Raw genomic sequence first — 10,464 nt, 5'->3', positions numbered from 1 at the left:
AGAAATTATTGAAAAAAAAAAAGTCATAGATCGCGGGGCCCGGGGTTTTCGGCCGCCCCGCCCCCATCCCCCCTCCGCTACTGGGTGGACAAAACACACACACAAACAACATTTAGGCCAAGTGCAGACGAACTCTAGTTTGTCTGAACCCGGTGAACCCCGAGTCCGGATAGCCCTATCGTGGCAGACGAACGCACTGTATCCGCACACTGTATCCGCACTCCCTCGAATCGGGGGTCCAAAGTGAGTAACCTCGAAATCCGATTGCTGTTGGTGTTCATCTGCACGCTATCCGCCATACCTAATCGGATTGCCCCACGTGATTGCATCATTAGACCAGCCAGAAACAACGGACACAACCGGCATTATTTAATAACTGAATGGGTTGCCATGGCGCAGTGAGTTTTGGCAGCCCAGTTATAACAGCTCTCCAGTTTAAAAAAAAAAAAATTTCCTAATTACCCTTGCTCCTTTTCCACGTGAATTTCCCTGATGGGATTAATACAAATGTGTCTATCTATCTGTTGTTAGGAAAGGGATGACATTAACAAGCCACACTTTAATCTGTCCACGGTTTAATCTATTTGCATCAGACCATTTTTCAAAAACCAGTTTTTTAAAAAGTGTCAGGCAATAGCCTATATGAGCAAATCTGACGTGAAAAGATTTTTTTATTTATAGACGGAAGTTTTCAAAACAGATGAATGCTACGTTAGCTTTAGTCCCTGTCAGACAACGATTGCGATAGCTACTAGCTAGGGTTAACGTTACTTTCAGAGGTAGCCTACAGTACGTGAAGGACAAAGCCCTCACAATAGCCTACATTTGTTGTTAGTAATAGAACCATGAAATTGGAAGCAATTGTAAACCATGAAACATCCCAGGATCCACAGCACTTGCATTGTGGTCTCTCATGCTCAAGCTCAGCATCTCCATAAAAGCACAGGCATTTAAACAACTCAGACATGTCATGTTGCACTGTTCTAAACTCTTTATTATCAATAACAAATACAATATTTTCGCATATAACTTTTCCTAGGCCAATATTTGTTAACTCTGGTTTTGAATATGGGGTAGGCTACCACATGCGAAGGAAATCACCGGCCAGGATTGTCGCAGGACATTACGCAGATCTTGTCAAGCACTGACAAAGCATGCATGCGTTGGCAATCATACAAATACTTACAGTGCAGACTGGAGAGCTGTCAAAAATAAACAAAACTGCACAAAAGAAGCAAAACAACAAAAGAAATCGGCGTCAGTTGCCAGGCTGTGTCCAAAAGACCCTAGTCAAACTTTACTTAGAGACTGCAGTAGGCTAATTAACCTAGGGCAGGAAAGGTTTCGATATGAGAGACAAGATTTTGTAATCCACTGAACAAATTTGACATCCGACATACCGCCTGGTGTCCACCAATACGGTTACGGTCGGATCTCGCAAGGGCAGAAGGGATAGTGCGATCGGTCGGTGGCCGGATCCCCGTAAGGGCTGAAGGGATAGTGCGATCGGTTTCCTGCGCGTTTCTGGCAGCTTCAGTGCAGTCCTGAATAACAGTTTTGACTCAGCTTCGCGCGCACACACCCACACACACACACACTGGAGACTTGAAAGGGAAATTCCAGAAATACCAGATTCCTCTTAAATGACACATTGTCGCTCGTCACGGGGATAGACTTTTAGACATGTGTAACAATTACCTGTGCTGTTTAGCAGCTAGAATGTGATAGACTACGTGAGTTATGTGGAAGTAGTGTCACTTCAGTAATATGTGAGAATATTGCTATTATTAATGTGAGGTTATGACTAGCATTATATTGTGAGATGCCTACTAGCATGGTAATTAAGTATCTCTGTTTTATTCTGTTTCATTTGCAGAACCACACACACACACACACACACACACACACGTTAATATAACACACATACAAAATACATATATGTTGAATTCCATTCCATTCATCTCAACTTTGTAATAAACCTCAAGTTTGATTGTACATCATCTCAGGCATTTTAATCAGATGCACCACAGTGGCTTCTAAGCATTTCTTACCAGACAACATAGTCTCCACAACAATATGTGAGAGTGAAGTGATTCCCAAACGACTCTCTCTCTCCTCCTCTCTCTCTCTTCTCTCATACAGACACACATTCAGAAACAGTTTGGAGGCGGAGCTCTACAGCGCACATCTATGTAAACTTCCACAAAACTGAGTTAATTTCTGTATACAGATAAATATATTATACGCAATTACACTCGACATGACGTTCACACAGCAATATGTATTATTTATTTATTTTTAGGTTGGTTAGTAGGATATGTTTTACTTAAAAATGTTCTTGCTTTAGAATTGAAGAGATTGATATGACCATACTTGTTATTCCTCGTAGCAGAGAGATTATTCATTATAAGACACGTACGATTTCACTGGCGGTTATATGAGCGGGGCTTTTATTCGAATGGTTTATCGAGCAGTGCCCTTCAATTTATAATCGAATTACACAAAAAGAAATTCAATTGTCTACAGGTCTATCAATATCGCCACCGGCGTAAACATTCAATTTTAACATAGCCTACACTGTGATATCCGTGATGCGTGGTCTTTCTGTGGAACTGAAACGCTTCTGTCATTCGTCTAATAAGTAGCGCCACATCACTACACGATCAAAACACACGGCCATTATGTTAAGCAAAACATAACCATTGTGTGTTTTCACGCTGCCATAAAATGCATATCTCGCTGTCTTGCGATGTGAAAAACTACGCTCCAGTTCAGCATTCTCCGCGCGTAAGACGCAGCAGGAAGTGTTCATTGTTCTTTTAGCGACACCTGCAGGTCATAAGAAGAACATTTCAACTGCAAAAGAAACTTCCAGGTGTGTCAGTCAGCGTTCGTACACAGGTCAATATCCTTCCCTGCTGTCAATAGTCCTTTTATCCGGACTGGTATTGACATTTTATTTTATTATATGCGGCGAGCTTCTCCTCTGTGTCCTGCTACAAGCTTCAGGGGACTCGACCATGGAATGATGCTTCCATATTTGACTGTCAATAAAATAATGGCAAATGAACAACGTACAGACGGCACACAGTTGCTCCCATCGGAGCGAGATTGTTTTGCACAGGTTGTAGCTTACTACTTACAACGCTTCGCAGTCAACTGACAGCACATTCTGTGTATAAAAACAACCGCGGATTAGCGATGGGAGACAGATGGATCAGCACTGTACACAGACTAGGTCTATTGAACTATTGCACAAATGGAATAGCGTGGTATTTGTTTATCTAACCGTGACCATCTCAAAGAGGATAGCGGTCACAGTTCGACAAATCAGTAGGCCTATATAAGAGCAAGTGTTCCAGGGGATCGGAGATTAGTTCTGAATTAAAGCAGTGACAATGAGAGATCACTATGTGGCCGCAACATAAACTGAAACATAAAATACATATGGTCTGGCTAGCGTCGTTAAAAGTTGTTTAACAAGTCTTCTAAATTGTAACGACCGCTTTCAAAACAAATATTTAAAAAAATCACAAGCACGGAGGCTTGGAGCGCAAAGCTTGCTCTGAAATGCAGGTTATCGTTGTCTGTACAGGCACACCTAGTCAATGCATTGCTAAAATAAATACCCTGACAGTAAACCCACGGAGGCAAAAGACAGACATTTTGTTCTGAGTCACTGTTCGTGGAAAGTGTAGCTCCTTTGTGTCATGTGATGTCATGCAGTGCCGCTGCTAGCCATTTTGGTGCCCTAAGCATAACTCCTTTATGATGCCCCCCCCCCCCGAGAAATATTATTAAAACGAAAAAGGAAAATCTACTTTGTAAACACATAACAGCCAAAACATACATACACACAAGTATTGGGATGTGCAAAATCTTCGTAGAAATTAAATAGTCATCCATAAATACAAACTTAAAAGCAGAAGTGTACAAGTAAGCAATCTTCTTCAATGAAGCAAAGATTTAGAAGCAGAAAATTCACACAATTTTACTTTACTTTGTAAAAACACTATGTAGAACAGCTAAAACACCTCTTGTCACTACATATAATTGCAGCTAAAGTTGTGATTCCTGGTTGCTATGGTTATCAAGGTGCTATGCTAGCTAGCTAGATAGCTAGCTAAGGAAACTTTTAATAACCTTAAACGATTTAAATGGAAGATTTCCGTTTGCAGGAAATGATAGCTAGTTATCTAGCTAATGTTATAGTCTCCTCGATTTAACTTCTACAATTATAATGGGTGCCTGACACTTCTTATGAACAAGTTATATTCATGAGTTCATATTCACACATATTAACACCAGTTGATCATGTGTAAAGAATGCTGATATGAAATATGAAAACAACCAGTAGTCAATGTGCAAGCTTCCAATTTAATCGTGATTTAAGATACTCTATTTGAGTTGGGGCAGTCTGTCCTTCAGTCGAGGCATGATGATCTCTCGCTACAAGTTTCACCTGTTCGTGTTGGAGTAACAAATGCTTGTGGAGTCAAGTGCAGTTGAGAGGCGCTTGTCTCCAGGGCACAGATAACACTTAACTTTTTTCTCTTTTCACGGATACAAATAAAAAAGGCTGTGATTGGAATACGGGACTGGAGCTGTCCCTGACGGGACAAATCAAAATCACCCATAATTCAGGATGTCCCGGACAATCCGGGACGGTTGGCGACCCTACTTGCACCTAAGTTACCACAGAGTGTGCTAACATTAGCAAAACGTCAGCTAGTTTGAGGTGTATGCATAGGCTAACCATTAAATTAGCAGCACATTTCCGTATTTAACAATAATTAAACATGGACTTACCTGAAAGTGATGCACGGGCATCATCTCGCAGTTTCTTTCTCTTTCTTTTTTGTGCCCCTGACTCCTGTTGTCTTTTTGAGGCCATTTTCGAAAAGTTAGCCTACTGTCAAAGTTCGTCAGGCCACTGAGATAGGAAAGGGCACCCACGGCGACCTTGGGAAGTTGAGTGTATTTGTATTTATTTATTTGGGGGGGGGGGGCACCATCGTAACTTTTTTTGAGCAATTAAATATATCTCTTGTTCTGCTTGTTTTGTGATATACATGCCTAAAAGGTGCCTAATATTTCTATACTGAAATAATATCGGCATTATAATTATTATAACTGTATGATTTTTCAGTTGCCTATTTTTTGGTGCCCCCTCAGGACTTGGTGCCCTACGCACAGCGCGTAGTTCGCGTTATGGGAGCGGCGGCACTGAGTATGCATTCACTAGTCCTTTCCCAATGCAGCCAACTTGCCCCACACATTGTCAAGTAACTTCTAAAGTATTGTGGGTGTAGCACATCCTCAGGTCTGTGAACACAAGGAAGGCAGAGGGACCAGATGCCATTCCAGGAAGAGTGCTCAAAGAATGCGCATACCAGCTCGCAGATGTCTTTACGGACATTTTTAATATGTCTTTAGCCAAAGCGGTCGTACCAGCAACTATTATTCCTGTGCCCAAGCAAAGCAACATCAGCACTTTAAATGATTATAGACCTGTGGCGCTCACTCCCATCATCGCCAAGTGCTTTGAGAGGCTGGTGGCGAAGCGCGTTAAGGCTGCCCTCCCTCGCTCCCTGGACCAGCATCAGTATGCTTACAGGGAAAACAGGTCCACTGAGGATGCTATCGTCACAGCCCTCCATACAACGCTGACACACCTGGACAAGAAGGAGACATATGTGAGACTCCTCTTCATAGCTCGGCTTTTAATACCATCGTCCCCAACCGGCTGATCACCAAACTCCTTGATCTGGGCCTCAGCTACAGCCTGTGTATGTGGATTAAGGATTTCCTAACAGATCGCCCCCAGACAGTGAGACTGGGTCCTCACCAATCCTCGAGCCTGTCCCTCAGCACCGGCGCTCCACAAGGCTGTGTATTGAGTCCCCTGCTCTACTCCGTCTACACATATGACTGCACCAACACCCACACTTCTTATGTCAAAAAGAAATCATAGTTGACTTCAGACGGCAAAAGGCAAACCCTCAACCCCTCATCATCAATGGTGAGGAAGTGGAGAGGACCTCCTGCTTTAAGTTCCTGGGGGTTATGCTCTCAGAGGACCTGAAATCAGTGAAATGGGTGAGTAACACAACCGCCACAGTCAAGAAAGCACAGCAGCGGCTCTACTTCTTGCGAATACTGAGAAGAGAAACAACCTGTCTTCCGAGCTGCTTAAGTCTTTTTACCACTGTTGCATTGAAAGTGTCCTCACATACTGTATCACTGCATGGTATGTCAACTGCACAGACAAGGACAGGAAATCCCTCAGTCAGGTCATAAGGTCTGCGGAGAGAATAATTGGACTTTCACTGCCTCCCCTGGACGACATCTTTAGGACACGCTGCCTCCGCCGAGCATGTGGCATTTTGAAGGATGAGACTCACCCCGCAAACCATCTCTTCACCCTGCTACCCTCTGGCAGGCGCTACCGGGCCACTACAGCCCGCACCTCCAGACTGCAGAACAGTTTCATCCCCAGGGCCATCACAGAACTAAACAATCACACAACCCTCATACCCTCACCCAGCACAACTGCACTTTTTTTTGTGGTTGCACAAACAAATTTCGTTGTGTATCCAATGCACAATGACAAATAAAGTCTATTCTATATTCTATTCTACTCAGTGATGTGAATCAACTACTACACACATTTTACTTAATGTTTGGAATGTCCTGAACACAGTGGCGGCGCCAGATATTTTATTCTGCAGGTGCTATGGGGGAGCTCGGCGTTTTACCGAGGGTGCTATGAAATTAGGGTGATAGCCTATGTGTCACATGGTTCTCTACTACAGTGCCTCACCAGCCACGGACCTCACCGCACGTCACTGTTAAGTGTTGAGTGCGGTAGAAGGTAGAATGCCTACGGAAAAGAGAAGGATTAAAGAGAGAGAGAGAAGCAGCAAAGGGGAGCACATCTTTGCAGAGTTGGTTACAAAAAAGCAAACCAGCAGGTCAGAATCAGAATCAGAATCAGAATCAGAATGGGATTTATTGCCAAGTAGGTTTACACCTACTTGGAATTTTTTCTGGTGTGAAGGTGCATACAGTAAACATAAAACATAAAAACATAGAAACACAATAAGTACTACACATAACATAAAATCACAAATAAGTACTACACATAAGAACTAAAAAACACAATATATACGATACAAATATATAAACAATGAATAAAAAAAGTAAAGAGGAAAGTAGAGTGCAAAAAGCAAAACAGGAGTGCAATGTGAATGAGCAATGTGCAATGTAATGTGTGTTAATGTAACACAGACTTAGGGTGTGGGGGTGGGATAAGAGCCCAGGTCAGGTGGGGGTCCCGGGCCTTGTTAATAAGGCCAACTGCAGCAGGGAAGAAGCTGGTTTTGTGGCGTCAGGTTTTGGTCCTGATGGACCGCATCCTCCTGCCGGAGGGAAGAACCTCAAAGAGTTTGTGACCCGGGTAGGAGGGATCGGCCACAATCTTACCTGCCCGCCTCAGGGTCCTAGAGGCGAACAGGTCCTGAAGAGATGGAAGATTGCAGCCAATCACCTTCTCGGCAGAACGGATGATACGCTGCAGTCTGCCTTTGTCATTGGCAGTGGCAGCAGCGTACCAGACGGTGATGGAGGAGGTGAGGATGGACTCGATGATGCAGGTGTAGAAGTGCACCATCATTGCCTTTGGCAGGTTGAACTTCTTCAGCTGCCGCAGGAAGTACATCCTCTGTTGAGCTCTTTTGGTGAGGGAGCTGATGTTCAGCTCCCACTTGAGGTCCTGGGAGATGATGGTGCCCAGAAAGCGGGAGTCTCTCAGGGTGATGGGGGTGGGTGGGGCTGGGTTCTTTCTAAAGTCTACAACCATCTCCACTGTTTTCAGAGCATTTAGCTCCAGGTTGTTCTGGCCACACCAGGTCACCAGATGGTCAATCTCCCACCTGTAAGCGGACTCATCCCCACCAGAGATGAGCCCAATGAGGGTGGTGTCATCCGCAAACTTGAGGAGTTTGACGGACTGGTGACTGGAGGTGCAGCTGTTTGTATACAGGGAGAAGAGTAGAGGGGAAAGAACGCAGCCTTGAGGGGAGCCGGTGCTTATAGTTCTGGAATCAGAGACATACTTCCCCAGCCTCACGTGTTGCCTCCTGTCAGACAGGAAGTCTGTGATCCACCTGCAGGTGGAGTCAGGCACTCAGCTGGGAGAGCTTGTCCTGTAGCAGAGCAGGAATGATGGTATTAAAGGCAGAGCTGAAGTCCACAAACAGGATCCTGGCGTAGGTTCCTGCGGAGTCCATGTGCTGGAGAATGAAGTGAAGGGCCATGTTTACTGCATCGTCTACAGACCTTGGTGAGACAGAGACATTGCATTGTGATAAAGATGACAATGTGTAGGCTAATTAATTCATGTGAAACAGGCTCATATTTCCAGACTAATATTTTTAGCCTACTAATGGCAATTTATTACATTACATTTAAGATGAGGAGCAACCACAAGCCTCCAGACCAGAGGAAAATGTGGACCAGGAGACACATAGGACAGGTAGACCTAAGTGCTGATCACCAAATATGAGATGAAAGGACCATGCTAGAAAGTACAGGGATAAAAAGCCATATGCTAAATAATTGTTATCTTAAAAAAGTATAGACTATTTTAGAGATCCTTTCAAAGATCTTGCCTGAGCAGAACAGAATTAACATACCACTGCTTCTAGTGGGCCTTATAATAGTAATGGTAATAACAATAATATATAATTGGACAGATGAAGAGCCAAGTAGGCTACATCAACTGCAGACAAAGACCAAGAGCCAGAGCCAGACGAGAACAGAACAGACTTGGAAACAGGGAATGGAGAGACGACACAGAAAGTCAGGACGCCAACAAGGGAGGATATTGAGATGGAGAGTGAGGCAGAATCCATGAATACAGATTTAGATTTTTTGCTGAGATTGAGTTATCCAACAGATCCAGCTCATGTACAGAGCAATAATCTTAAATTCAATCAGGCCTTTATCAAATTTTCACACATTCACACAAATTTTCCTATTGTGAAGTTCCCCAAAAATGCAGAATGGCGCTCTTTTCAAGCCCACTGGTATGATGATGACCCCTGGCTGGAATATTCTCTACAGAATGATGCCATGCTCAAATGAATTGCTGTAGTGTTTTATTTATCACTATTAATAAAGACCCTGTTCTTCTCAGTTCTCCATACAGTCCGTGTGATTTATTTATTTTTTTGCCTGGTGGGGCTGCCCTTTTTTCAGGTCAGAGCAATGGCCCTTCAAAATTCCTGTGCACGTCCCTGGTTACAGGTGTTTATACACTATATATACTCTATAGTCACTTTCTGCTATTAGATTCCCGAAATCCTACACACTGTATCTTTTATTTATTTGTATTTACCTCTTGTAAATGCTCTCTAGCGGCACACCTGCCCTACCTGCAGTTCCTTCACGGCTCACACTTTGGGAATCAGTTATTCAATCAGTCAAAGAATGAAGCAGAATCATCAGTTACATTTAAATGTATTTATTTAGCAGACCCATTTATCAAAGCAGCTTGTACAGTGCAGTGTGCAGACACATCTTCATCAATATGTGTGGTGGTATTAGAACCTTGTTCTACCAGATGAGGTACAGCAATGCATCTGTTGAGGTAGACATTACAGTGGAACATCCCTGGCTAACTCATCTCCTGTTCTTCCTCTCCCACTGCTCCCTGCAGCAGAACACAGTGTTTGTACTGTATGTGTGCAGACCCATTTGGTGTTATACTGCACCCTAGTGGCCAGATCCTTCATGGATCGATAGCTTTAAAGGTTGTGTCACGTGTGCAGCAGTTAACTTCCTATCTCCTCCTTTCTCTTCTTCCTTTCTCAGACTTTGAGGGTCTTCACTGTCTTCTCTGGAACACAGACATATCAATCATTTGACTATTTAAAAACACACAAGATATAGCTGGCTGTACTGAAATTCTGATTGATTTGGTATTATGGTACGGAGTGATAGATGCTCCATCATATCCATGGAATGAATGGATTTTGGTATCAGTAGCTGGAAAACAAACAGGTTTAGAATTGATCCAGCTTGTTGTTAAAGAACACTGAGGATATTGCTGTTAAAATCTCAGCTTTAAATCTGTTTCTCCACTATATATTGAAATATTATCCCATTTGAAAAGTCTCCAAAATACTTGGGTGTTACTCTGGATAGAAGCCTCACCTATAAACAACACACCAGCAAGTCAGAGCCAAGGTGGAAGCAAGAAACTGCTCATTCACCGTCTCTGCGGAACCTCGTGGGAGCTACTCTAGCACTGGCCTACTCAACAGCAGAGTACTGTGCACCTATTTGGTGCAAATCCACTCATACCACCAAGCTTGACATAGCTCTCAACAACAGCATGCGGATGGTTTCAGGATGTATAAGATCTACACCAACCTCATACCTACCAATCCTCAGTGGAAT

Source organism: Clupea harengus, unplaced genomic scaffold (genome assembly GCF_900700415.2).
Source record: "Clupea harengus unplaced genomic scaffold, Ch_v2.0.2, whole genome shotgun sequence".
Classification (NCBI taxonomy): domain Eukaryota; kingdom Metazoa; phylum Chordata; class Actinopteri; order Clupeiformes; family Clupeidae; genus Clupea; species Clupea harengus.
This window is presented reverse-complemented; position numbering follows the sequence as displayed.